This window comes from Notolepis coatsorum, assembly GCF_963971535.1.
Source record: "Notolepis coatsorum genome assembly, chromosome: 18".
NCBI lineage: Eukaryota > Metazoa > Chordata > Actinopteri > Aulopiformes > Paralepididae > Notolepis > Notolepis coatsorum.
Window position 1 is genome coordinate 61,239,825 of NC_140182.1, and position 23,862 is coordinate 61,263,686.

Genomic DNA, 23,862 nt, shown 5'->3' on the forward strand with positions numbered 1-23,862 from the left:
ACCTCCCCGTTGACCTGTTGTTTGGGTTAACGAAGAAAGAGGAACCGTACTCACCCAGAGGATACGCGGAGCAATGGGCTGAGAAGATGTCTGAAGCCTATCGGATTGCTTGTGAACATAGCAAAAAGTCCAGTGCAAGAGGAAAAGTAACTTATGACAAGAAAACAAAAGGAGTAGTACTGCAGTCAGGAGACAGAGTTCTGGTGAGAAACCTCAGTCAGCGTGGAGGACCAGGCAAGTTGAGATCGTACTGGGAGAAGGCGATCTACGTGGTCAAAAGCCAGCTCGCTGAGAGTCCAGTATACATTGTCTGCCCTGAACATGGAGACCAGAAAAAGACCAGAACACTACACCGAAATCTCTTACTGCTGGTAAATGATTTGCCCGTGGAAATGACTCCACCGCCAGCCAGAACTGTCCCTGCGAAGAGAACGAATGACAGACCAAGACAAGGAAGAATGTCAGACACACAAAGACAAGTAGAGACAAGGGACAGCACTGACAGTGATTCGGATGATGACAGTGACAGAGGATACTGGCTAAGGATACCTGTTGAAAGGACAGAGGAAAGATCACTTGGACACCGTGAACGACGACCTGAAGTCATGCCAGGCCTGTGCCCTGAGAGTGAAGACGACAGGGGAGGAAACACGGATGGAAATTTGCCTGTCTTGGCCAGACCGGAGGGAGATGTTAGTGAATCAGGGGAAGAAGAAGAAAGGGAGACCCCCCGAGCTCACTCTCCAATACCCCAACCCCATACCCAAGCTCACTCTCCAATATCCCATCCCCACTCCCAAGCTCACTCTCCAATACCCCAACCCCACTTCCAAGCTCACTCTCCAATAGCCCAACCCCAACCCCAAGCTCACTCCCCCGTAGCCCAGCTCAATCTCCGAACCCCTCCACTCTCGACGGTAGAACAGGTCCAGTCAGAGGTTAGGAGGTCTGCCCGTGACAGAAGGCCTAGACAATGTCTCACGTATGATATGCTAGGTGAACCGTCAGTGCAGAACAAGGTGACCGTGAATTCAGTAGTACAGTGGCCACCGATGGTGCCCGCACCACACCACAGTCCACTACCACATCCATTGATACCCTTCGTAGTGCCATGGTTGCATCCAATTTTTTACAGCCTTCCACAACATGGCCAGTATGCTTACCGTCCAGCCGTCACCCACGGTCCACCCATGGGGAGTTTGTTAGGGGTTCACGCCTGAGGGTGATATTGGATGGTTGTATTTAGTGATTTTCTGAAATGTCAGGAGCCATTTTTTTGAGGTCAGGGAGTGTGTGATGCCCACTAGAAGTGGTATCACGTTAATATCTTTAGATTATGTGTCAAAACAGTGTGAACATATTGGTACAGGATTACCTCCATCAGAAACAAGGTAGAACAGTCATTTATATGTAATGGGAGACATTAACATAATCTGGTCAATAGGTGGCAGTATAGGACTGGTGTTTAGTGGCTTCGCCTTCCAGGGAACCGTACTGTGTGCTTAGGGACGCACGAGGCGATCTCAGCCTCACAACCGGGAGGACCCAGAGTCAGTAACATCGTGTCTGCACCTTCCTTTGTCAAATGATTAACTACAACCTGTTTCATAGGTGGGTAATATACTACAAAACACACATAAAGGTTAACAAGGATACATGCAATGTCGAGGGTTCAAATGAAGTAACTATTGTCGATGTTTGAGTCAAGTTTAAGAAGTTTAAGACGACAAGTAACATGGTTGAGAAGCAGACCGTCTATTGATGGCGCCACGTTTCGTTGGTACATTTAAATAGTGTTGGAACACAATTGTCCATTTAAGCACTAACGTGTCGAAGTTAAGTATCTCCAAGGGGATTATAAAGGTTTATGTTTCGAAATACATACTGTTTTGGGTTGAATTGCTGTGTAGTAAATGTGTATATTGTGTACAAGACGGTTAGAGGGAAATTACTTTAGCTTACACTACCTGGGAGATGGCTAAACACCGGAGCGGTACCACATGCTCTCTCTCTCTCTCTCTCTCTCTCTCTCTCTCTCTCTCTCTCTCTCTCTCTCTCTCTCTCTCTCTCTCTATCTCTCTCTCTCTCTCTCTCTCTATTGCGCCCTCCGTTAAATGTAAATATAAATCTATTCCCTTGAGTTATACCATGGTCACGGTTTAGCAAATTCCTAGTAGGGTTGAGAACGGCCCGATACATATATATATATAAATGCACTTGCATTGCACATTTGAGTTTCAATAGAACTTGAGACCGGAACACAACTATGGGTAACACTGAGGTGTGGAGGTATTTCTGTATACTAGAGAATAGTGGATATGACTGATGATAAATGACTGATGATAAAGGTAACACTTATTGGTGATTTAAGGAATTGTTTGACAGACAATGAGAATGACAGTGTTGGTTAAAAGACATACGATGGTCCCTTCCAACATGCCTAGACATGTCTAGACAGAGGTTAACAGGATAATGTTTCTCTTCTCACGTGCTTATATTTAAGACGCCAAATATGTATAAAGACATAAGTAATCACAATGTACAGTATATAATACTGGATAACTACATTTAAAAGGAAAATGCTATTGAAGTGAACCAGGGTATCCTAAAAGGGTAGAATGTGTGTTGCAATGATGAATATGCTTTTGAATTAATAACAAGTATGGGATTATAATTGAATGTATTAAAGTAATGTAACTAATTGAACTGAATGATTATACAATGATGATACAATGATTATACAATGATGATACAATGATGATACAATGATGATATAATGATTGATTGATTATTCTGTGGAATAAATAAACGTTGTTGAAAGACAACCGGGAGGACCCAGAGTCAGTAACATCGTGTCTGCACCTTCCTTTGTCAAATGATTAACTACAACCTGTTTCATAGGTTAAACATATATCTGCTATCAGGTGCCATATCCTGGTACCTGTAACACAAGCGACCAAGACAATTCACACACAGCACATGTCGTATCTCCAAATGTAGTGAAGTAACATATGTTTTGCAGACAAAGACATCGTTATTCAACATTCGGGAGGGGAAGGAAAGAAGAGTGGGCTAATGTCCAATGGACATCTTACCTGCACCAACGAACGCAGGACGAAAGGCCGCAACACAGGTTGGTCTCCACGTCGACGAAGGCCTCTCGCTGGTGGGGCAAAAATAAGCTATGGCCGGCCGGCGAGACGCCCCCCTCCTGCAGCCGGTCATGGTGCAGGCCCGACTACATCTTCTGTCAAAGATGATGTCGTAGTCAGAGTGCCAGGGCCTGCTATTCTCACGGCTAATGCCAATGGTTGCAGCACAAGCTAACAGCTAACTCTAGGCTAACTGATAGCATCAAGCTAACATTCCCAGCCGAGCAAAAAACGGGTTGTAGCTAACAGCTAACTGGCTAACAGTTAGCTCAACCCGGCTAACGCTAACCACTAGCTAACGCAGAAGCAAGCCAAGCGGCTACCACTGAAAACTGTACAATGTGAGAAAAGCAATACAGGCCAACACTTCAGACAGCCGCTGTCTTTTCCTCTTCTCATCCGAAGAAAGAAGGGGAAAAAAGGCAATACACGTCCCTCTTCAGAACGGTGTTTACCATTTTTTTTAAAAACGGGGCCAGCACGGCGACAGTGGGTATCCGTTTGTCCAGAGACCCGGGGAATTGAACCGCAGATTCGAAATCACGGTCCCAGGAAAACAAAGCTCTTACTCGATGAGGAGCTAATGTTAATGTAGGCATCAAACTAGAACCCCCTCCACGCCGCTAAGGGGCAGCGAAAAAGATCCTAGCCTGGAGCCGGCCTTCGTAAGCTGTGTAGTTGTTCCCCCCACAACCAACACACCTGGCGCCCGCGTTGCAAAAACATCACCTGCCCCAGAGAGGCCGTCAGCCCTCACACAGCAGAGCGCCTCCCAAGCAAAGTGTCCAACTGCAGAGCCGGAGGTAATGCCGGCGGGGATTGCTCAGCGACGCGAGCCCCTAATACGAAGCGCCGGCAGAGCGCCTCCCAAGCAAAGTGTCCAACTGCAATCTATACACTCCTGTGGCGAAGACATTATCGCTGTATTTCCTCGAAAAATTGTGAGAGAGAAAACAAAGATAAAATGTCAACGCAGCTCCTTCTCTTCAACGTAGCTCCTTTCCAACTATTTCGGCACTAAACTCAAGTGGTGTATACAGAAAATAAGGAAGGAGCTGTTAGTATGGCCACACCCCTGCTTATGTAGAGGAGCGGATGGGGGTGTGGCCAGGCGGATGGGTGTGTACATGTGGAGAAATGTATTCAGTATCTAGACTGATATAGGATGTGTTCCACTTGAGCGCAGAGCGTAAGCTAATACGAAATATAACTGCAACTGTGAAGAAAAACCCCATTGGTTTAACCTGTTCCACAGGTGGAATATTTTCGCCTAAAATATATACCTAGGTAAATGGAATATTTCTCCACTTCTACAAGGTCCATTTGCATATTCTTGGTATCTAGGTACATCTATGGACCTCAGGGAATGTATTCACAGTGTCAGAAATATTGTGTCTATCACTAGGCTTGCTTAAATTGTGATGAAACAAAGGAGAATTATGATTTTTCTTTGAATCTTTGACAGTGAATAACACCATGATAATAATGACCAAACTTAAAAAACGGCCACTGATCTTGTTCAGTACCTTCTTGAGATGATTAAACAGAAGGTTCTGTAGATACAGTACTGAATTCTCCTATCCGGACCAATGTAATTTGAAATATTATTATAGAATATAGAATATGATGCTTATAAATGACCTTATTATAGCCAATTATATATACATATATTATCTTTCAAATGCCCGAGTTCAATTTGGATTTAGTATCACCAGGCGTGCATAAGAACAGATAATGATATCTACTGTAATTTACTGTACCTTTTTATTTTCACCACAGTGCAACCATTTTGAAACTCAGATCTAATTGTTGCTACATGCTAACAATAGAGAGGAGAAACGAACTGTGTTTCAATATTTGTCAAAAACTTTACCTTTTGTGGCTTATTATCCCGAATAATAACAGTTATTGAAATAATTCATTCAGAACACTGAACTTTGAACCCCCACAGTATCTGACAGGAAGTGTAGTTCGGAATAATTCCAAGGCTGATCCACAGCTATGCATCCCCTCGACAAAATGGCCACAAAAAAACTACAATTCCCATGATTCAAATTTTCCAAAATGGTCACCGTCTTGTAATAGACTTCCTCAAATTGAGAAGTTAAAACTATCGAATGGCACTTTTAACCTATTGCTAAACTAACATATTGATGATAATATACATTCTACATGCTTTTGTGACATGTTAGTGATGTTAATACTTGAAAACGTTTGATTAAAAAATCGCTAAAAATATGCAACACTCTGAGAAATATTGATTTATGACCATATGCCATTTTTGGGTCGGTACCGACCCTGTGGGGTGGAACAGGTACAGGATGAATAGGGGGGAAAAAAATAAAGAAATGTTTTTATTTATAAAAAATTCAAAATTTTAATGTTGATTTAGAATTTGAATGCCAACAAACGAAGGTTCGAACATTTGGGCTCAGTGGTTTACTGGTGATGCATTGGGGCGGTTCTCACCACCCTCTGCAGTGCCTTGAGGATCTTCTAATGGCATTGTAATCGACATTACTGAACAACTTCCATAATTGGAAACAAAGTCATGTGAGCAAGTTTTGATGTGGTCATTAGGGATGGGTACCGAATCCGGTACTTCTGACCGAATCACGTCGGTACTATCAAGTACCAGGGGCGGATTTAGGATTGTAGGAGATCTGGGGTTTAGCCCAGATTTTTTTTACTTTGACACCACAACCTTTAACTTATACCACCACCTTAAAGGGGAACTATCTTATAAATGGCCTTTTTCAGTGTTTAGCATTGTTTCCTAGCTATGTGGACTTATATTAATATGATCTATGTCTCTAATTCTCATATTGGCGCATTCTTCCAATTCTCCTCTCACAATATTCACCCTCACTGAACTGAGTCATCTGAAAATGTGATGATTTGTGATGTCAGAAAGACACCGCTGCATGATAATGTTCAGGCGCCGGCGCCGCGGTGCAGTGGTTTAGGTGCCCAGGCTCAAAACAGCTCGAGATCTTGAGGTAGAAAAATGCTGTTTTTGAGGACTTGATTAGAAATACAAAACAATGAATTAAAAAATATATATAATTACAGAGGTGTTCCATAAACTCACAGGAATTGTGTAAAAGTGCCCAAATAGTGAAAGAAATAGTAAAATAGTTCCCCTTTAAAGTGGACAAAAGGCACACCCTTTAATTAATGAAGAAAACTATAATAATTATAATAATAATAATAATAATAATAATAATAATAATAATAATAATAATAATAATAATAATAATAATAATAATAATAATAATAATAATAATACACTGTGTTTGTATAGCACCTTTCATACAAGAATTGCAGCTCAAAGTGCTTCACAGCAGTACAAAAAGACAGGCATAAAATGAGCACAACATTGGCAGATCAAGAGCAATGCATAAAGTGCAGACATAAAGCATAAAATAGATAGCAGTAAAATAGACAAAGTCAAGGTAAGACATAGAACATTAAATCACATCGTTTTTCATATTAGGATCTAAGATCTAGGGTTAACTCGCCGAACGTTGAGCGCCAGGACCCCCGAAAACCAGAGTATAGTCGGGTTTTCATCGTTGTTTCTTTTATTCGATATTTCCATTCATAAAGACATGCCGGCAGCCTGTGTTATCACTGGGGATGGGTCTGAGATCTAAAAAGTCCAATACCGCCACCTAACACCTTGCGGACGCTATTGCACTCCATTTGAAACGATGTGGCTTGGTGTCTGTCATTTTGGAAATGACACCAGACCACCCTGAAACTACACTCATATTCACGATGGTATAAAACGGAAATGTATTGATGGAAAAATAATCTGTTTTTTGCATCTTGACCGGAAGAAACTCAATGACAATCGACTATATTATTAGATCCATAGCTATAATATATAATATAGCTTTAGGCCTGCAAACACAGCCACGTATCCCCATGTTAAAAGGCGCTGGCCTTTCAACAGTAACAGTAAACAGCGCCATCTGGCGCTGAAAGTGTTAATATGCGTCTTTGTTTACGGTTTGATTATCACTGATACAAAGTAAAATAGTGCAGTGCAATAAAATAGTTAGTAAAATAGAATAAAATAATGCAATAGTGCATTGCAATAAAATAGTTATCATCGTATTTTTTCGGGAGGCCGGTAAGGAGTGCATTACAGTAGTCGAGTCGGCTTGAGATAAAGGCATGGATCTGGTTTTCAGCGTCCTTTTGATTTATAAATGGCCGTACTTTAGCTATGTGGAAGAATTATGTTTTTGTCAACTTGTTGATTGTGATTTAAAGCTTAGGTCTGAGTCTACCATAACACCAATACTTAACTCACTCAAATACAGTTAGCAGCTGGATAGACTACAGATGGAAATTAGTTTCTGCTAAATCTGGTGCAAACATATTTTCATGTAACAATGATTAATTGTCAAAAAAATATATATATAATTATTATTATATATATATATTTTTTTTTAAATAGATTCGGGGCTTTTCAGAAAACATTCAGGGCTTGAGCCCAAGTAGCCACGCCCTAGCCCCGCCACTGCCGAGTACCAATTCAGGTGAGATCTGCCGGTGCCACATTTCGGTACTGTAAAAAAGGACCCTATGAGCAGGTTGGAACCAGGGGAGGGGCTAGGGGGTGGCTACTTGGGCTCAAGCCCAGAATGTTTTCTGAAAAGCCCCGAATCTATTTAAAAAAAAAAAAAAATTATTTAAATTTTTTGACAATTCATCATTGTTACATGAAAATATGTTTGCACCAGATTTAGCAGAAGCTAATTTCCATCTGTGGTCTATCCAGCTGCTAACTGTATTTGAGTGAGTTAAGTCTTGGTGTTATGGTAGACTCAGACCTAAGCTTTAAATCACAATCAACAAGTTGACAAAAACTTAATTCTTCCACCTTAGAAACATAGCGAAAGTACGGCCATTTATAAATCAAAAGGACGCTGAAAACCAGATCCATGCCTTTATCTCAAGCCAACTCAACTACTGTAATGCACTCCTTACCGGCCTCCCGAAAAATACGATGATAACTATTTTATTGCAATGCACTATTGCATTATTTTATTCTATTTTACTAACTATTTTATTGCACTGCACTATTTTACTTTGTATCAGTGAATCATAGACGTCTGGCCATAAGAGCATTCGGAGCATCTCTGCTCTCCCACTATTGAACTTGGGGGAGCAAAGGTATGCCCTTGCTCCACCACTTTTTGATCATATGAAAAATATGATATATCCCCCCCCCCAATATATAAATCTAACCATAACTACGTTATGGTTAACTGAGTTTTATAGTGAAAAGAGCTGTTAGGGTTTGTAACCGACCACAAGCGCAACGGCACAGAGAGAGTTTTTTCAGAGTTAGCCAAAAACAAGGGCGTCTTTATTCACAGAGTCACAAGATTGAATTAGGTGGAGAACAGAACAAACGGGGAATCTGGCATGTGAAGAATGTTTGCGGCTCTGCAGATTCTCCCAGAAGGTGACGGTGAGGAATTTGCTTGTGACGTCTGAGCCGTTCTGCAGATCCCCCCAGCATACACTCCAGGTGGAAACGGAGAGAGAGAGAGAAATCCCAGTTAGCTCAGCGCACAACAGAAACAGAGAGGTGACTGATCCAAAACAAATATCCAAGTGACTTGATCTTCGGTGTGATACACACAGTTAGCAGAGTCCAGAGAAAAAACAATACGGTAATCCAAGGTGTAAATCCAACAACAAAAAATAGGTGAGAACAGTATAACAAAAACGGGATCTCTTCGGTGTTTCACAAACACACAAAAAACGAGTGATCCAAAAAGAACTGTTTCCAAAAACTCACCAGAGCGCAACGCGTAAAGCGGGCAGATAAACGAGGCGTAGCTTCGTACGGGGAATCAGGTTCTCCAACAGGGATACTTCACGAGAGTCCTGGGGAGCAACAGACAGCGACGGGAAAGAAAGGCAGATGCAGGGAATATTCAAAACGATCCAACATCGATATTAGGGGGATCAGGGTATATAAAGCCACGGGGCGCTAATGACAAGCTGTAACAGCTGCGGGATGAAATTGATCATTGTTCCAGAAGCGTGTGGTGGGGAGAGCACCAATCAACATGGCATCTTACAGGAAAGAAGCGTGAGGCGGGAAATGCAATTGATTAACAAAAATACCTTAAAGGAACGGAGCGAGTGGGTGGGGAGCGGACAAAACCTCACAGTACCCCCCCCCTCCACGGGAGCCACCCGGCGACCAGGCCGACCCGGCTCGCCCGGATGGGCACGATGGAAGTCGGTGATCAGGCCGGGATCCACGATGAGCTGGCGGGAGACCCAGCTCCGTTCCTCCGGACCGTACCCCTCCCAGTCCACCAGGTACTGGAACCCCCGACCCCGCCGTCGAACGCCCATCAACCGGCGGACCTGCCACTGGGGGTGACCGTCCACCATCTTGGGAGGAGGTGGATCCGGAGCAGGAGGCATCAGGGGACTGAGAGAGACAGGCTTAACCCGGGACACATGGAAAACGGGGTGAATGTGCATGGACGCAGGAAGCTTAAGACGCACCGCCGCCGGACTGAGTACCTTCAGAACCTCGAAAGGTCCGCCGAACCGGGGGTTAAGTTTCTTGGCCGAGGACCGAAGTGGGAGGTCCCTCGCGGAAAGCCACACCCTCTGCCCAGGGTGGTACGTCGGCGCAGGAACCCGGCGCCGGTCAGCCCCACGACAGGCGCGCTCTGAGGACCGGAGCAGCGCGGTCCTGGCGATCTCCCAGACCCGACGGCACCGGTCAAGGTGGTCCTGTACGGAGGGAACTGCCACCTCCGTCTCCTGTGCAGGGAAAAGAGGGGGTTGGTAGCCCAGGGATACCTCAAAGGGTGAGAGGCCGGTGGCGGAACTGACCATGGAGTTGATGGAGTACTCGACCCAGGGAAGGAAACGGCTCCAAGAAGCTGGTCTCTCGGCAGCCACACACCGAAGAGCAGACTCCACGCTCTGGTTCATCCTCTCCGTTTGTCCGTTAGTCTGGGGATGATAACCAGAGGAAAGACTCACCGTTGCCCCCAATCCCTTGCAAAAAGCCCGCCATACCTGGGAAGTGAACTGGGGCCCCCGGTCCGAGACGACGTCCTGGGGAAAACCATGGAGGCGAAACACGTGGTGTGTCAGGAGGTCCGCCGTCTCGGCCGCCGTGGGAAGTTTGGGAAGGGCCACGAGGTGAACCCCCTTGCTGAACCGATCCACCACGGTCAGAAGGCACGTGTTCCCCTGGGAGGAGGGAAGACCTGTGATGAAGTCCAGCGCCACATGTGACCAAGGACGGCTCGGAATGGGAAGCGGCTGTAATAGCCCGGAGGGTGCCTGGTGGGAGGCCTTGCTGCGGGCGCAGACCGCGCAGGCCAGTACGAACTCCTTGACGTCGTTCCTCATGGTGGGCCACCAGAATCGACGAGCCAGGAAGGAGAACGTGCGATGAACGCCCGGGTGGCAGGCGAACCGGCTGGTATGGCCCCACTGGAGGACCCGGGACCGGACCGAGTCGGGGACGAAGAGACGATGAACCGGTACATTGCCTGGAGCGCGATGGAAGCGTAGGGCACGCCTTACCACCCCCTCGATGCCCAAGGTGACGACTCCTACCACCCTGGCCTCTGGGAGGATGGGAGTCGGGTCCTCAGTGGTTGGAGCCCCCTTGGAGTGTAACCGGGACAGGGAGTCGGCCTTCGTGTTGCGGGAACCAGGGCGAAACGTCAGCGAGAAGTCGAACGGACTGAGGAAGCTGGCCCATCTTGCCTGCCGGCCATTGAGGCGCTTGGAAGCACGGATCTACGTCAGGTTCTTGTGGTCCGTCCAAATGGTAAACGGCTCCTCGGCCCCCTCTAGCCAATGACGCCACTCCTCCAAGGCAGCCACAACCGCCAGCAGCTCCCGATTGCCGATGTCATAGTTCCTCTCGGCAGGGAGGAACCGACGCGAGTAGAAGGCGCACGGATGTACCTTCTGGTCCGTTGCCGACCGCTGGGATAAGATAGCTCCCAGTCCAGTATCCGAGGCGTCCACCTCAACGATGAACTGTCTCTTGGGGTCTGAATGGAGCAAGATCGGGGCGGAAGTGAACCTCTTCTTGAGGGAGCGGAACGCAGCACACGCCGCTGGGGACCAGTCGAACGGCAGGGCGGGAGCGGTCAGTCTGGTAAGCGGTTCCGCCACTTGACTGTAGTTCCGGATGAACCTTCGGTAGAAGTTGGCGAACCCGAGGAAGCTCTGTAACTCCTTCCGAGAGGTGGGTTCAGGCCATTCCTCCACGGCCTGGATCTTGCGAGGATCAGCTCGGGTCAAGCCTTTCTCCACGATGAAGCCCAGGTAATCGACGGAGTCGGAGTGGAATCGGCACTTCTCCGCCTTGACGAAGAGCCGATTGTGGAGGAGGCGCTCCAGCACACGGCGGACATGCTGGATGTGTTCCTCGAGGGTCTTGGAGAAGATGAGGATGTCGTCTAGGTATACTACCACAAACTCCTCCAGCATGTCACGAAGGACGTTGTTCATGAGCGCCTGGAATACCGCCGGAGCGTTGGTGAGGCCGAACGGCATCACCAGGTACTCGTAGTGGCCCCTGGGAGTCTTGAAGGCGGTCTTCCATTCATCGCCCTCACGGATACGGACTAGATGGTAGGCACTCCGGAGGTCCAGCTTGGTAAAGACGGTAGCCTGGGTGAGAGCCTCGAAAGTGGAGTTCATGAGAGGTAGAGGATACTTGTTCTTAATGGTGATCTCGTTGAGCTGGCGATAGTCGATGCAGGGTCGAAGGTCCCCGTCCTTCTTCCCAACAAAGAAGAAACCGGCCGCCACAGGAGAGGAGGAAGGCCGAATGAGTCCTGCTTCCAAGGACTCAGAGATGTATTGATCCATCGCCGCCTTCTCCGGGACGGTCAGACTGTAGAGGCGGCTGCCGGGAAGGGGAGCCCCTGAGCGGAGGTCGATGGCACAGTCGTAAGGCCGGTGAGGCGGAAGGGCCTGAGCCCTGGACTTACTGAAAACCTCCATGAGGTCGTGGTACTCGGGGGGTATGGTCGAGAGGTCCGGAGGCGGCTCACCAACGGATCTCCGGGGCGGGGGACAGGACGCCGCCTGAAGACACTTATCTGGTGATAAGGAACTGGAGTCTCTCAACGTGGTTACCAGCAATGGTGAGCAGGACAGGGCAGGTGCGTTGAGTGATGTCAGCCAGGCGGTGTTGGTCCAATGCGAATACCTCCAATGGCCTCACTAGGTCCTCAAGTGGAATGTTGGCCCGGGTAGCAAACTCGAAGTCTAGGAAACTCTCGTCTGCCCCCGAGTCAATGAGTGCCTCCACCGTGGCCCGTTGGTCCGCCCAGGCCAGGGTGACGCTCATCAGATGGCCAGGTGGTGCACGGCTCTGGGAACGAGAAAAACGGCTCACCAGGATCTCCCGGGGTCCCGGCGAGCCTGGTCTTTTGGCCGGGTGGGGCAGTTGGCGATACGGTGTCCCTCCCGACCGCAGTAGAGGCAAAGGCCGGACCTGAACCTCGCCTCCCGTTCAGCTTGGCTCAGATGAGAACGTCCCAGCTGCATGGGTTCCTCCTCGGGTACCGAACGGGAGGGAAAAAAACCACCAGTCGTGTTGGGAGCAGGGCGACCAGCAGTACCGTCACGAGTACGGGGGGTCCGGAGTACCTCTGGAGGTCCCTGTCGGGTTCTCTCACGTCTTCTCTCCTGGAGGCGTCCGTCGATGCGAATGGCGAGGCTGAACAGGTCCTCGAGGGACTCAGGTTCCTCACGGGTCGCGAGCTGGTCCCTGACTGCGTCGTTGAGCCCCCTCATGAAGGTAAGACGAAGTGCTTGGTCGTTCCAACCGCTCTCCGTAGCCGCCAGTCTGAACTCCAGCTCGTAGTCGGTAACCCCGCCGCTGCCCTGCCGGAAGGTACCCAACCGGGCTCCAGGGTCCAGACCACGGGCTGGATGGTGGAAAACCCTGCGGAGCTCAACCACGAAGTCTGGGTAGGAGAAACAGAAGTCTGCCCCACTGGGCTGCCCGGCCTGAGAGCAAGTTAGTCATGTAGGCCACTTGGGCTCCCCTTGAAGTGAAACGACTGGGTTGATGACGAAAAACCAACTCACATTGCATGATGAATGTGGCACAATCCTCGAAGTTACCGTCGAACAGCCGTGGTTCGGAGAGACGGGGCTCCCGAGGTGCGGGATCGGGAGGCGTGGGGCCTGCCAGGGCTGCGGGTGATGCTCCGGCCAAGGCTCCTGAAGGAAGTGGGGTTACAAGCAAGGTGTTAACGGTTTCACTCAGCGTGTGTAAGTGGAGGAGAATACTAGACTGCTGGCTAGCCAGAGCGCCCAGGGACCCCTGAATAGGCAGGACCTGCTCTCGGAGTTCCTGTACAGCAGCCGCAGCCCTGTCTAGCTGTTGGCTGTGTTCCTTGGTTAACTCTATCTGGACTGCCAATGCTGTTCTGACTCTCTCTGTGTCGGCTGGGGTCGTCATGGTTGGATCGTAATGTTAGGGTTTGTAACCGACCACAAGCGCAACGGCACAGAGAGAGTTGTTTCAGAGTTAGCCAAAAACAAGGGCGTCTTTATTCACAGAGTCACAAGATTGAATTAGGTGGAGAACAGAACAAACGGGGAATCTGGCATGTGAAGAATGTTTGCGGCTCTGCAGATTCTCCCAGAAGGTGACGGTGAGGAATTTGCTTGTGACGTCTGAGCCGCTCTGCAGATCCCCCCAGCATACACTCCAGGTGGAAACGGAGAGAGAGAGAGAAATCCCAGTTAGCTCAGCGCACAACAGAAACAGAGAGGTGACTGATCCAAAACAAATATCCAAGTGACTTGATCTTCGGTGTGATACACACAGTTAGCAGAGTCCAGAGAAAAAACAATACGGTAATCCAAGGTGTAAATCCAACAACAAAAAATAGGTGAGAACAGTATAACAAAAACGGGATCTCTTCGGTGTTTCACAAACACACAAAAAAACTAGTGATCCAAAAAGAACTGTTTCCAAAAACTCACCAGAGCGCAACGCGTAAAGCGGGCAGATAAACGAGGCATAGCTTCGTACGGGGAATCAGGTTCTCCAACAGGGATACTTCACGAGAGTCCTGGGGAGCAACAGACAGCGATGGGAAAGAAAGGCAGATGCAGGGAATATTCAAAACGATCCAACATCGATATTAGGGAGATCAGGGTATATAAAGCCACGGGGCGCTAATGACAAGCTGTGACAGCTGCGGGATGAAATTGATCATTGCTCCAGAAGCGTGTGGTGGGGAGAGCACCAATCAACACGGCATCTTACAGGAAAGAAGCGTGAGGCGGGAAATGCAATTGATTAACAAAAATACCTTAAAGGAACGGAGCGAGTGGGTGGGGAGCGGACAAAACCTCACAAGAGCAGCTTTATTGGTCAAGATTGAAGGCTCTATATTGCAGGAAATTGCACGTACAGGTTCATTAAATTAAAAAAAAAACTGCCAAACCACCCATTGCCAAAAAAAAACAAAAAAGAAAAAAAACTGGCACCTATCTGGGCTAAGCCCCGGATCTCCTACAATCCTAAATCCGCCCCTGCTTGGCACCTCGCATGGTTGCCTCCGTCGTCGATGTGTGAGTGAATGGGTGAATGTGAGGCATTTATCCGACGCTTTGGATAAAGTGCAGTACAAGGAACACTGCAACATTTTGGGAAATTAGCTTATCATCTTCTCCAGAGAGAGAGACAAGAAGATAGATACCAGTTTCCTCTCTGTGTGTTACCCTAGCTTAGCACAATGAATGGAAGCGGACAGTGACGGTTAGCCTTCGGGAGAGGTGTTATTTGGACAATGCCTAGGCCACCGGTCGGCAACCATGCGGCTCTTTAGCCAATCAGCTGCGGCTCCCTGACAATTAAAAAAAAAATTGATTTTTTTATTTTTATTTTTTATGGACCTCTTATGTTGGAGATCGATGTGATACCTCGACACTGAAATAAAAACAATATTTCGTCAACTAAAATATTATGTCAACTAAAATTATTCGTCCACTCCACTCAAATATTATGTCAACTAAAATAATTCGTCCCCTCAAATATACGTCACACCCCCGCGCCTCGTTACACCCCCGCGCCTCTCCCTGTTCTGTCGTCTGCAGGTGGTTAAGTTTCCGACCCGCATGGTAAGCTAACCATGGATAAATCCAAGAAAAGGAAAGTCTCAGAGGAAAATAGAGGATTTAATTCAGCGTGAACAAATTAATTTGCTTTCACGGCTATTGACGCAGGCTTACCTGTATGCCTGATATGTGGTGATAAATTTGCAAACAACAAAAGATGGAATGTTGAAAGACATTTCCAGAATAAACACACAGCATTTTCTGAAAAGTACCACGTTGGAGATGAAAGGAAAAAAGCGATTTCGGAACTGCTGCAGCAAAATGACCAGAGCAAAATTACTTTTACGAAGTGGATCAAGACTCCAAACACAACTGTTGCTAGTTTTGTGGCATCTCATGAGATAATAAAGCGTGGGAAGCCGTTCACATATGGGGAATATATGAAGGAAACATTCATAAAAATATCCGACCATCTATTCTCGGACTTCAAAAATAAAGGTGAAATTGTTCAGAAAATTAAACATATGCCGCTCTCTGCAAAGACTGTCAAGGACAGGGCCATTAAGATGGCAAAAAACATCACAGATCAACCAATAGAAGACATTAATTCAGCTCCAGCGTTCTCAATAGCATGTGATGAGTCAAGTGATGTAAATGATATTGAACAGACAGCGCTGTTATGCAGATACGTGAACTCTGATGGGCCGCAGGAAGAAATCATCGAGTTGATACCGTTAAAAGGCCAAACACGGGGAGAGGACATTTGTGAGGCTGTGCTAAATTGTTTAAAAGCCAAAGAAATAAACACCACACACATGGTGTCAGTGGCCACTGATGGGGCACCAAGTATGAGAGGAACACATAAGGGGTTTACTACGTTACTTCAGAAGTCGCTGGATCGAGAGCTGCTGACGTTTCACTGCATCCTCAAGAAGCACTGTGCGCTCAAACATTTCCCCCTGAATACAAGGAGGTGATGTACCTTGTCATTCAGATAGTGAACAAAATAATGGCAAGAGGATTAAATCACCGACAGTTCCGTTAATTTTTAGATGAAGTCGACAGCACATATTCGGATCTCCTGCTGCATAATAAAGTCCGATGGCTGTCCAGGGGAGAGGTGCTTAAACGTTTTGCTGCGTGTCTGGAACACATGAAAACTTTCCTGGAAAGCAAGGGCCTCATCTATCCAGAACTGGAACATCCAGATTGGCTGGAAAAGCTGCACTTCATGGTGGATATGACAGGTCACCTTAACATGCTGAACAAAAGTCTCCAGGGAAAAGGAAGCACAGCCATTCAGATGCTGGAGAATGTTTTGGCATTTGAGCGCAAAATGACGGTGTTTGCCAGAGATGTGCAGACAGGTTCGTTCTCTCACTTCCCCTCCATGAGAGAATTAAAAGAAGCACACAACCACATCAATTGTGAGAACTTACAGCATGTGATAATCGAAATGCAAACTGCATTTGGACAACGATTCTCTGATTTTAGAAAAGAAAAAAACACACTGTCCTTCCCCGTCACACCCCTGGGCATCGATCCATGCATGCTGAACACGTCAGCATTCACAGGAGTAAGTCAACCGGACCTTGAAATGGAACTGGCCGACATAGCTGATAAAGAGTTGTCGGTGTCCAAGTTCAAAAGCCTGACAGCTGATCTTGAAGATGTCACACGTCAGAAGGCGACTCTCGCCCGGGAGCACAAATGGAGCGATATTGAAAAACTCCCTAAACCCGACAAACTTGTGTTTGAAACGTGGAATGCCATTCCCGATACTTATGTGAACATGAAGAAGTATGCATTTGGAGTCCTTTCCATCTTTGGATCTACATACTTATGCGAGCAGGTGTTCTCAAATATGAACTACATCAAATCCAAATATCGCTCACGCCTCACAGATGAGAGTCTGCAGTCCTGCGTGAAGATCAAAGTCACGTCTTACAGCCCCGACATAGAGAAGATCAGCAGTGCTGTTCAGCTACAGAAATCACATTAAACAGGTGAGAACATTATCATTTAATAGGCTATTATTTAGCACAATTTTTTTTTATTTTATAACCTGAGCTGATGTTGTTTTTTTATGTTCAGGATCGATGGTTGATTCCTGTACGTGGCTGAAGAAAAAACAAGAGGATGACCAACAACCTGAAATGGACTGAAGTCATAATTAAATACAAACTGGCCTATTTTTATGTTTACTCTTTTTAAAGCGAATAGGCTGCAGATATATGTTTTATTTATTTCAAAGTGGACTACTTTTTATTTTATACATTTTCCACAAATAAGGGAAGGACTCAAATATACCTGCATAGTTCGGGGTTTTATTTCCAAGTACAGATGCCAGTGTTATTTCAAAGTGGACTACTTTTTATTTTATACATTTTCCACAAATAAGGCAAGGACTAAAATAGAGCTGCAGTTCTGTGTTTTATTTCAAAGTAGCTACGATGCCAGTGTTTTTTCAAAGTGGACTACTTTTTATTTTATACATTTTCCACAAATAAGGCAAGGACTAAAATAGAGCTGCAGTTCTGTGTTTTATTTCAAAGTAGCTACAATGCCAGTGTTTTTTCAAAGTGGACTACTTTTTATTTGATACATTTTCCACAAATAAGGCAAGGACTAAAATAGAGCTGCAGTTCTGTGTTTTATTTCAAAGTAGCTACAATGCCAGTGTTTTTTCAAAGTGGACTACTTTTTATTTGATACATTTTCCACAAATAAGGCAAGGACTAAAATAGAGCTGCATAGTTTATGTTTATGTTTTATGTCTAGGTCTACAGATGCCAATGTTTTTTCTCCTTCATACGAGTTTGAGGTTTTCCTTTGTAAAAACAGCAATAAAATGTCAACAATGTTCTTTTTGTCATTTTATAATTTCATAAATACTATAAATATAAAGTATAATAAATCCCAATTACTTTGGATATGCAATCGTCAGGCGTTTTATGCTAAATGTGGGGTATGCTTGGGGATATATAAAACGTTATACACTGTGTTATCTTCATTTTAAGGGTAAATAGGAAGTGCGGCTCCCTGAGCATTTTATTTTGTGGGAGGGGGGAAAAGTGGCTCTTTTGATAGTAAAGGTTGCTGACCCCTGGCCTAGGCTAACCGGCACTGTCTAGTTCCTTTAAGTACTTTAGTTATTTTTGTCTGAGACCCAATGTCACGGATGTTCCAACTTTAAAAACTTGAGTGGGAACATATAGTTGAAGATTCGAGTGGGCGGATCATTAAATCTGGTGTTATGTCTGATTGTTTTAGTGACCATTCTGTTTGGAAAATAAAAATCCCAAGCTCTCCACCAAAATACATAACGCTGAGACAAAGTAAAAACATTAACGTGGATCATTTTATTCAAGACCTAATTGGTATAAATTGGAACAGATTTCAGCTAATTCCCTCTGTTGAGGATGCATGGGATTTTTTCCACTCTGAAGTTACTAAAGTAATTGATGTTCATGCCCCCATCAAAACAATTAGAGTGAAAGGTAGACATTTACCGTGGATCAGCTCACATCTTATCCATCTATTTAAAGAAAGGGACAAAGCCTATGGGTGAAATACCGAACAACTAAAGACCCTGTGGATTGAGAACATTATAGATATCTGAGGAATTCATCAAAAACTCAAACAAGGAATGCAAAATCCAATTACTACAAAAATAGTTTTAGACATGATTTTCATAATCCAAAACAGTTTTGGAACAAACTGAACACTTTTCTCAATAAAACAGACAAAAAAACTATAAAGCAGATACAAATCAATAATGACATTATTTCTGATCCTCTACTCATATCCCAAGCATTCAATAAACACTTGTCCTCTATCTGTAGTTCCCAATGCACAGACTCCTATGTTACAGCTGGTTCCCCTAACTTAAGTGCTCATAATGGTTCGTTTTATTTTAAGAAAATTCTGCCTACTGATGTTTACTATGCAATATGTGAACTGAAAGAGAGTTGTGGTGCTGGTCCTGATGGTCTTGAAGCCAAATTTATCAAACTTGCTGCTCACATATTAATGTATCCCCTTGCAGACTTGTTCAACTTATCTTTGTCTACCTCCTCATTCCCATCGATATGGAAATGTGCAAGAGTTACCCCCATTTTTAAAGCTGGAGATCTATCAGATTTAAATAATTATAGACCTATTTCCATTATATGCACTATTGCGAAAATCTTTGAAAAACTTATTTTTAAACAATTATCAAAATACATTAACCTTGGCAACATTTTATCCCCCTTCCAATCAGGATTCAGACCTCATTACTCTACAACCACAGCTACATTAAAATTCACCAGTGATGTGCGTTTGTCCTTTGACAAAGGCCATCTTACTGGTGCAATATTCATTGATCTTTCCAAAGCATTCGATATGGTTGATCACTACCTCCTCCTTGACAAACTGTACTCTATTGGTTTACACCGAAATGCCCTACTATGGTTTAGTGCCTATCTTCACAACAGGCGCCAGTGTGTTGTACTTCAAGGCTCTCAGTCAGAGTTTCTAACTGTTGAGAAAGGTGTTCCTCAGGGTTCCATATTGGGGCCACTTCTCTTCTCTATATTTATTAATGATCTGCCAGATATTTGTTCCCACTGTCAAGTCCAGCTCTATGCTGATGATACCGTTATTTATGTCTCTGATAAAAACATTAATCAAATTCAACATTTTCTACAGTCAGACTTCAATCTGGTCCAAAAATGGCTTAAAAACAACAAACTATTACTGAATAAGAGGAAGTCTTGTAGCATGCTGCTTGGCCACTCACGTAGTGGTGCAAGTTCCATTGACCTACAGATCAATTTTGAAGACGGCTCCTATCTTGAAAAGGTGGATTCATTTAAATACCTCGGTATCACGATCGATCCAGAACTCTCATTCAAACTTCACATTGAACTTACCATTAAAAAAACATATGGCAGCTTGTGCTCACTTTATCCCTCAATCAATTGTTTCTCATTTGAAGTGAGGAAAAGAATAATCTCCCAAGTACTACTTCCCATTGTAGATTATGCTGATATTGTATATATGAACACCACAGACACTAATCTCAAACCTCTCAATGTATTATATAACTCCCTATGTAGATTTGTGCTGAGGTGTCCATACAGAACACACCACTGCTCTCTGTATAGTTCGCTTGATTGGCTGCAGCCTAAGGCAAGAAGGCAACTTCACTGGTACCTATTCCTTTTTAAATGTGTTCACTTTAACTGTCCTTCTTACTTGAAACAGTCTCTGGAACCATATACATCACCATACCCGCTTAGACATTCACAACATCCCTATTTTACTGTTCCAGAAGAATATTTTCTGAAGCTGGACGAAGGTCATTCCATTACAAAGCTCCATCTGACTGGAACAACCTTCCTCTTTCTCTCAGATCTGTTACCTCTCTTGGCCGCTTCAAGACTTCACTGTATTCACATCTTGAAACTACCTGTGCATGCTTTTAACACTGCTTGTACATACGTCTATTTCTGACTTTGAGATAGGTCATTGTACTGTATACTTGACTTCTTTGTTTAAAATGAGTTGGTGAATGGGGGTGTGGGTGTGAGAGGGTGAGCAAGCTACAGTAACTGTATCTGTACATGTGTGTATTGTGTATTGTGTACTTGTACTGTATGTAATGTTTTACGTTTGTGCATAGGACCCCCTCTAAAATGAGATGCTGCATCTCAAGGGGCTATCCTTTCAATAAATTCTGACCAAATTCTGAGTCCGAAAAATTTATTAACTTTGTGTGTGAGAGAGAGAGAGAGACAGAGAGAGAGAAACACACAGAGAGAGAGAGAATTCGTTTTTGTTGTTACCGGTGAATCAGAGTTGCTATCCCCCCACAAATGGGAAAGAGATTTTAACAGTGAATATATTGAAGACGACTGGCAAGAGGCCATTGACTCAGTTAAAAAGGTCTATACATGTAACAGACTAAGAGAAACACAATATAAAATTCTTCACAGATTACACATCACACCTGTGTTACTAAACAAAATGGACCGTTCAATATCTCCTTTATGTTCGAAATGTCAAACAGATCTGGGTACCTACTATCACTACTTTTTGGAATGTAAGTGTTTATCCAGGTTCTGGGGCCAAGTGGCACGCGAATTAAGCGACATTTTCAAGATGAAAATAAAGAAGGATCCGGGAGCTTTCTTACTGGGACTCCCATCAAAGGAAATTAATTTGACACCCTTACAATTCAAACTATTTGATAAACTTCTACTTTCAGCCCGGAAATGCATTCTGATAAACTGGATTAAGGATAAGCCTCCATTTATACAAATGTGGTATAGAGAGATCTTCGGTGTGCTACCCCATGAAAGACTATGTCCAATGCATAGAGGCAACGACGCTTCCTTTCAGGAGGTGTGGGCCCCACTATTAGACTATTTTCCTGCTGAAATTTCTCTGATCCTTCTAAAGGCCAAATGCCCCATTGTATGGACAGACCTAGGATAGAAAAAAAAATATGTATGTCTACATGTGAATGGGCTCGAAGCAAGTGCAATACTGTACAGTGCCTGTCTTGGTTTGCTTTCCTTTTTGCTTGTTTTTCTTTTTGTTTTGTATTTGGATTTTTTATTTTTTTTTAAACCAATAAAATAAAAATTAAATTTTAAATAAAGAGTTTCTAGCAAAGTAGGTATATCATGTCTGCTTGTGATTGGACTAGGTGGTTAAGTACTTCAGTTGTTTTTGTCTGAGCCTGGGAATAAAAAATAAATAAAACTGTGGTGAGTCTGGTACACTTTGATCTTCCAGTTTCCAACCATCACCAAGTGGTACCGTATGGTACAAAAATCAGTAATGATCACCAGATCACTACATAAGCATAAAACACCACCAAACACAATAGTAACGGCAATCAGAAACATGAGAAAAAGCTCCATTTAAGGTATTTGGTATTTTCTAATTTGCCTGCATTAGTATTTTTTTTACACACACACCCACCCACACACACACTAAGGCAAGGTCAGGTTCCGGGAAGCTGCACAAGAATCCACTTTGTTCTCATTGAATTCGTTTTTTTTATTTGATTCAAAGTGTGAAAATACCTTCAGGTACATGCCAGGTGGGACAAGTATGTTTGTCTGAAGTGAATGATAGCTGTGTATTCAAGCTTTCAGGTGTCTTTCTCACAGAGGTATGTCCAGTAAAAGCACACACTGAGGCAGATAATCCATCTCCTACCTTGAGGAAAGGTAGCCTTTCTTGCATTGTGTTTACACAAGTTCTGTATAAGCAACTTAGGGCGTAATGTGCCATTGTATTGTGTGCATGTGACGTCTACAGTATTATGTGACTCATCGCTGCATTTACCGATGGTAAGACTCAACCATGTTGAAATAAAGACAACTACATAAACATTCCATGCAAGGACTCTATTTGATCCTTTTCAGGCTGAAGACCTGTGACGACCCTCTGTCTCCATCTCTCTAGTGCTCTGTTGTCTTCCAGGAGTACCAGTGTTAAGAGGTCTGTCAGTTGGTTGTCTGCACCTAAGGAGGGAGTGGCTGATGGTTATAAAATGGCTACTGTCCTGGGAGTTCCCTCTCTTCTCTTTTGTTTGCTGAGACTTCCATGTGGCGTTTACTTTTTTTTTTTTTCTTTTTTTTTTTAATCTTTTCCCCCCTCCTTTTTCCTCCGATTTTCTCCCATCCCAATGTTAGTCGTTATGCCAATTCCCAATCCCCTTCCTGGTCGCTGCGCACTTACCCCCCACAGTCGGTCTGGGAGAGTGGAGGCTATCACGTGCTTCCTCCGACACACGTCTAGCCAATCAACCGCTTCTTTTCACCTGGCAGCGCGGACTCTCACTGAGAGGGTGTAACGTGTGGAAGGATTACACTACCCCCCTTAGATCCTATCCGCGCTGAGCAGGCGCCCCGACCGAACTGTAGGAGTTGCTGTTTACAACGACCCGGACCCACCCCGCCAGCTTTCCCACCCTCTAATACAGCCAATTGTATTAGTGTGAACGGCCAGCCAAGCTGGTGACAACGCCGGAGCTGTGAGCTGGATTCGAACAGGCGAATCCAGCGTCTCCGATGTTGGTGACGAACGCAATCTCCGCTACGCCACCTGACCGCGTGGCCTTTACTTTTGATTCGTTTTGTTTATACTGTTTACACCCAACACTCATCCACACACGCACACGTACACCACTGATACCGAACATGTACATATTTTATTATTGGTTGGTAGATTTAGTTTAAAGGTGCTCTAGATAACATTCAGCCACTAGATGTCACACTAGAGCACCAGCATGTAATTTATCCAATCAGGTGCATTCTACATGGGGAGATGCATAGGTGGCGAGTGAGCCGAACATTAGGCGAGGCTATAGTTAGTTGGGAGTCGCGCGAGCGTGCAAAATGTTTCCTTTTTTCTTTTTTGATTCTGCACGCTGCGTGCACCTGCAAACGATGCTGTCCATGGTTCTGAATTCATACAATACACACACCCACTAGGCTACTACAGCGAGCCCCACTCATTTAATATATAGTGCAAATTAAGTGTTCAAATTAACCCTTTCACTGCCACACTACCAAAACGGTTAACCCTTTCACTGCGACAA